Source organism: Pygoscelis adeliae, unplaced genomic scaffold (genome assembly GCF_000699105.1).
Source record: "Pygoscelis adeliae isolate BGI_AS28 unplaced genomic scaffold, ASM69910v1 Scaffold183, whole genome shotgun sequence".
In the NCBI taxonomy this organism is placed as follows: Eukaryota; Metazoa; Chordata; class Aves; order Sphenisciformes; family Spheniscidae; genus Pygoscelis; species Pygoscelis adeliae.
This window is the reverse complement of record NW_008824536.1, coordinates 830,456-836,812: the sequence shown is the minus strand read 5'-3', so window position 1 is coordinate 836,812 and position 6,357 is coordinate 830,456. Positions and strand designations below refer to the sequence as shown.

General features: G+C 39.6%; 1 protein-coding gene across 1 annotated transcript in view; it reads right to left on the bottom strand.

The window, feature by feature from the left end:
- Nucleotides 1-6,357, bottom strand: part of THSD4 (thrombospondin, type I, domain containing 4) — a 316,313-nt gene that overhangs the window by 260,650 nt on the left and 49,306 nt on the right. The gene's annotated exons all lie outside the window — the stretch shown is intronic.

Genomic DNA, 6,357 nt, shown 5'->3' with positions numbered 1-6,357 from the left:
AAGGATGGAGATTCTCCCTGGCTCTCTTCTTGTCATTAATATATTTGTAAAAACTTTTTTTGTTGTCTTTAACGACAGCGGCCAGATTGCATTCTAGCTGGGCTTTTGCCTTTCTCATTTCCTCTCTGCATGACCTAACGAGATCCCTGTACTCTTCTTGAGTCGCCTGCCCCTTCTTCCACAAGCGGTAAACTCTTCTTTTTTTCTTGAGTTCCAGCAAAAGCTCCCTGTTCAGCCAGGCCAGTCATCTTCCCCGCAAGATGATGTTTGTTACTGGATCAGTGAGATGTCAAAGTCAAGAGTTTTCAAGTGGGCTATAAACTGTACCAAAGACATGCCTGGGGCAAGGTTCATGGACTACTTTATCTTCTATTAGAATCACGGTAACAAATCTTCTAGAATAAACACTGTTTCTGGCCAAACAGCCATCTGTGCTTTGTTTGCCCACCCTTCTGAGATCTCCAAGTACATGCAAATATTGTTTTCCTCAACAAACCCTCTAATAAAAAACCAAACAAAAAAGCTTCCCTGAAAATAGGACCATGAGCCACCAAACTACATTGGAAGGGTGGGACCAAAAGTCTTCCTAGTGCAAACTGCAGAAAGCAAAGCTATATTCCCACAACTTAAATACACATCCTTACATCTGCAACACAGCAAATGCAGCAAGGGTAATTCAGCCACAACAACCAACCAACCAAGGCTAGGAAGCTTACATTTTTCATGGAAACCAATTATAGCACATATCGTAAAGGTGAAGGGACAGAACCTGAGCTGGCATAAATTAAGGTCACTACATTAAATTACAGCAGAACGACATCAGTTAGCACCAGCAAAGAACCCAGCCTGAAGGGTTTCTTTTTGGATCACTTTTCCCTTTTTTTTGGCACACATTTTCTGACAGTCTATTGTGAAGTTTTGTTGTTGTTTTTCCTTTTCTGAGCCTTGAGCTCATGCTCTTGTGTACCAGTATTTCTGGCTCATAAACCATTTCCTGTACACCCCGTTCATACCAACTGCAGACAACATATGAATAAAAAGATCAAAATATTCATTGCTGTTGCCAAAAAATAGTGACACCCGCCCCTTCTAAGATCATTTTTATATAGCTACAGATTCTGGTTTTAAACTTACTGAAAGTTGCCCACAGGACAGAGGCCCCATTGCTTTAAAGCAGGACAAAGGACTGACAAATACACTAAACACTGTGTGGATCAAGCCGAAATCAGAAGAAAAGGCTAACGCAGTAACATCCCTGCTACTTCAGAAGTCCCAACTCAGTTGTCCTTCCTCCATTTCTTTCATCAAAGTTTAATTACAAAACAAAATTTTGAGTAAAAATTTGAGAGTGACCTGGTCTGCAAAAACTCTCTGCTTTATTCTTTATACAGATTATACTCATTTTTATTTTTAAATGTCTTTTTAAAATATTTTATGAGAGTTAACTACAAGGTGCAACTAGTCAAACTTACTACAGTTTATGAATCACCAAGGCTTAAGAGAGTTATACTATACTCTACATATATACTAGCTAACATCTAGACATCATTTATTAACCCCACCTAAATTCTTAACGCATAGGTGAATGAAAGGACAGTTTTATGCCGCCTACTGCTCAGCCCCCCTGAAAATGAAATCCTTGAGCCTTCCTCAGAAGAGCTAAGACTGCCAGGCACTTTCTTGTGGTCTCTCTGGCTTTTTAGCACATCTTTTAGGCAGAAAATACACTGTTATAACTAAAAGGAAAAAGCATGACCCTGTACAATCAAAAGTGAAACTTTAGCATAGGGGTTTCTGTAGATCCTCATTTTTTATTTATTCCCTGAGAGTACAACCTATTTTTATACTTATATTTAATTACTATTTCTGTCACAAACACATCTAGCTTGACTATAAAACTCCTAAAAGACAGCAACGAGCATCTGTGATGAGAAGACAACAACCCAAAGAAAGCTCATATTTACAATGTCTAACAATTGTACCTTACAGAGTTCATCCTTTGCTTCCCAGCTCACACACACGGCTGGGAGATACTGGAAGACTGAGGACAAAGCCAGGCTTTCCCGTAGCACCCTCTCCCCTGCAGTGTGTGGTCTGCATCCTGCAGCAGGTCACGCCTGTGCTTGGCTCATACTCTGTCTGAGGGTCTGCCCATGACAGAATCCCTACACCCTTCCTGGCCCTCTGCCAAACAAATAGCAATTTTGCTTTAAAAAGCAGGTATGTTGGCATGTTTACAGATGAAGAATGTTTCTGTGGCTAAGCCAGAGTACTAGGATTTAAACAAACTGGATCTCTTTCCAAAATCTTCCAGCGGCTTTCGGAATGAACTTTGCTAAAATATTTAACCTTATAGTGTGATTCTCCCTCCATTCCCCCTCAGTGACATGAGGGCATTAGGATCATGCTGCCTGGTAGGGACCTGAAAACAATTTTTTTGAAAACAAAATGTTGACTTTGATTCATTGTTTTGTTAACGACAGATCTGGAATTGCATTTTTTCCTCAAAAACGTCATTTTGTTTTATGATTACGGAGGGAGTTACCTCAAGTTTTTCACAGAGGTTTTGATATAAAAACAGGAGGACCTCTTTGGACATTTGTAAAAAAAGAAATAAAATGTCCTTTTTAAACCAGGTCTGTGGAGGCCAGATCAGCAAAAAATATATGTTGCACCTACAAAGATAAATCTCAGATTCCATTGTGCGGAGGCAGATATAAATTACGTAGAAAACTATGCTAGGAGAGGGTTTTTTTAATTATTATTCGTTCAGTTGTGCACTATAAAATTAGAAACAGCATCTAAAATCCATATTTTCATATGTTTTTAGATGATGTCTCTCCTACTTAAAATATGCTGCTTGGAAAAAGCAATGCTGTAAATTAAGCATGCGGGACTTTATTCAGCTAAGTACCTTCAAAGTGCTGGACATTTTCACACAAGGGAAGATGCTTCCAGAGCTTCCACTGCTGCTACTTGATGCGGCTGTTTCTATGAGTATGAATGATGTCTTAGCCAACTTTTCTTCCTGTACTTTCAGTATGTGAAATTAACAGCAGCAGCACAGCCCTGCATTCACGAGGCAGACAGTGCTTAAGACAAAACATTTCAGAAGTATCCCTTTGTGTTTTGGGACCTCAGGCCAAATGTCTTGAAATGCACTGTCTGCAGCTGATAGAAAAACTTTGCACTTCTGAAACAGTAGCTCTATATTTATGCCCCAATTTCATCTGAGATATGCAGGTATGAAAGTATTCCGAGGGACAGCAACACACGGTACTTCTTTTTGTCCTGTACCATTACAGCTTTCTTAAAATGAGCTACTAGTACAGCTAGGACTGTAAAACAAAGAAACCACCCTACTTGCTTTTTAGCTTTTGGGAAACATTCGAAAAGCACAGGTTTTTAACAAATCTTTGACACTTCGGTTAATGAATGAAGTGTTGGCAAAACACCAGAAAATTATCAGTCTGCCAGCAGATGTGTGCTCACACTGGATGCATGCCTGCCATTAGCAAAGCTGTTTCAAAGCTGCACTGAGATAATGCACTTCTGGAACTGCATAAATGGGCCATTTTGATCCTGAAACCACCTCTACAGGCAATTAAAACATTGACTAAGATTTTTGGCACTGTTTCATTCTTATGACCTACAGTAACCGGCAAACTCTTTCTCCAAGGATTCTCCAGGGTCAGGCATAATTCATAATTAATATTTTCTATGTGTGCAATACTATATATTAAGTCCAAGTAATCTAGTTGTACACTAGTTTTCATTTCTGCAGTGGTTCTATCTAATCATATTAATCCTTTGACATTCCAAAGGATAAACACATCTTCAAAGAAAAATAATTAAAATACTTGTTTCTGAAACAGTAATCTGAAGATTCTTCTTTCATTTTCAGAACATACTCTTAAAAGTGGTGTGTCCTTGCAATATGCATACTATATAAATTCCAATTCTGTACACAACAATACACCATGCCTGCAGTGAACTTCTGCTCTGAAGTGCTGGTGCCTTGCTCTCCCTGAAACCTATGGAAGTTCCACGTTCGTATCTGAAAGCAGAATCTGGGGTCCTTCAAATTTTAATTCTTCTGCTAAGTTGTTTCTCTTTGCATTGCCAAGGACCATGCACACCCCTATCAGTGTTAATTAGAATCAAGGCAACCTACTTTTGTCTAGCTGAACACACACTGAAAGACAGGAACAGATCCATTTAAACTACTGGATACTTTTATTCCCCCAATAGGTCTAATTTTTAAAAATGGTAACAGAATATAGACAATTGTCTGCCAACTAAAAAAAGAAATAAGGTATATTAAATGTGTCTAGATATTTGTGGCACAAAATATCAGGCAGATTTTTAATTAAAATGGAACTGATGCTTCTGAAAAACAAAAATATGCAAGAAACTTTAAAATGTAAAATTTTTAAAATTATGTAAGAACAGCTCTGCAGTAAAAATAGTGCTAGCCAGCTCTAGTTACAGTCCATGACCACAGACAGTACACTATAAATGTCTGGTTTGACATGGAATCAAAATTAACATCTGTGCATACAGTGGTATCTGGATAAGTGTCGTGGTTTAACCCCGGCAACTAAGCCCCACACAGCCCTTCGCTCACTCCCCCCACAGTGGGATGGGGGGAGAGAATCAGAAGAGTAAAAGTGAGAAAACTCATAGGGTGAAATAAAGACAGTTTAATAGGTAAAGCAAAAGCCGCGCACGCAAGAAAAGCAAAACAAGGAATTCATTCACCACTTCCCATGGGCAGGCAGGTGTTCAGCCACCTCCAGGAAAGCAGGGCTCCATCACACCTAACAGTTACTTGGGAAGACAAACGCCATCACTCCCAACATCCCCCCCTTCCTCCTTCTTCCCCCAGCTTTATATGCTGAGCATGACGTCACATGGTGTGGAATCTCCCTTTGGGCAGTTGGGGTCAGCTGTCCTGGCTGTGCCCCCTCCCAGCTCCTTGTGCCCCCCTCAGCCTATTCACTGGTGGGGTGGTGTGAGAAGCAGAGAAGGCCTTGACTCTGTGTCAGCACTGCTCAGCAGTAACGAAAACATCTCTGCATTATCAACACTGTTTTCAGCACAAATCTAAAACATAGCCCCATACTAGCTACTGTGAAGAAAATTAACTCTGTCCCAGCCAAAACCAGCACAACAAGTTTATGAGGAATGAGCACCTGTATTGCTGAAATATCAGCATTGCCTCAAGCGATGACTTTACACCTACATGTCTGTTGCAACAGAGATTAAGCTTATGACAATCATCATAAACTATTAACTTACTTTACTAACCAGAGACAGATTCTGAAGCGATCCAGAGTCTAAGGGAGCAAGTAATACAGGGTCGCAGCCTTTCTCTTTTCCCTCACTGCTTTCAAGGGAGCTGCCTTCCATAGATGGAAAAGACCTTAGATGTGCACAATACAAAACCGTTATATTTCTGTCCAAATCCCACTCAGCTAGCAACGAGCTTGTGTTTGGAACAAGGAAGATGGTCTGTGGCAGAGCTGCACACCAGGGTGCCTGCCTTCCCCAAGTTACATGCTGGCTCCCACTGCCACGGGAAAGGGAACTGCTACCGTCTCAGTCTGGAACTTAAGAACCTTTTTTTCCATTAACGATTTCAGCTTTGCACCAAGAAAGTCCTCTGAATTTAACTAGAAAAGTCTTTGAAGTGTTACCCAAACCTAATCTTTATTAACTTTGTGATGTATCAGACAAATAAGGCACTAATACATAACGCGCCAAGTGCATCTATTACTGCTTTACCTTTTTTCCCTTCCATAGCACTTTACAGCTGAAAACACAGTATGTCTAATAACGGGGAAGAAAGATCAACCAAGCAGATGGAAAAAGAAGTATTTCTGCTTAACTTTACAGGTTTGTGGCTTTTTTAAATTCTCACTGACAGATCCATCTGATTAGATTGAAATAACTTACTTTATTTAAGATTTTCAACAACTTGTAAAAGATTCAAGTCCAGTTTTCGTTTTAAATAAAGTTAGCCACTCATCCATCCTACACAAAGCATCTACACTGATCGAATGTGCATGACTGGAAACATTTGGCACTATAAGCTTAGGAGGGGCTCACCAAAGAGCTATAGTAGGAAAATTAACAGTACAGTTTCTCAGTAGTACCAAAAATGTGTCAAGGAAATCATCCATTTCTGTTTATTGCTAAAATTTTACAAATGCTATTCCAAAAAACCCCAACCAACCAAACAAACAAAAAAAAACAATCTGAGAAACAATAATTGGTTTCTACAACATCTAAGTTTAACAATTAGAAAATGGAAGACAAATACTGAAAACAGACCATGCTGGAACAGAGTATCAT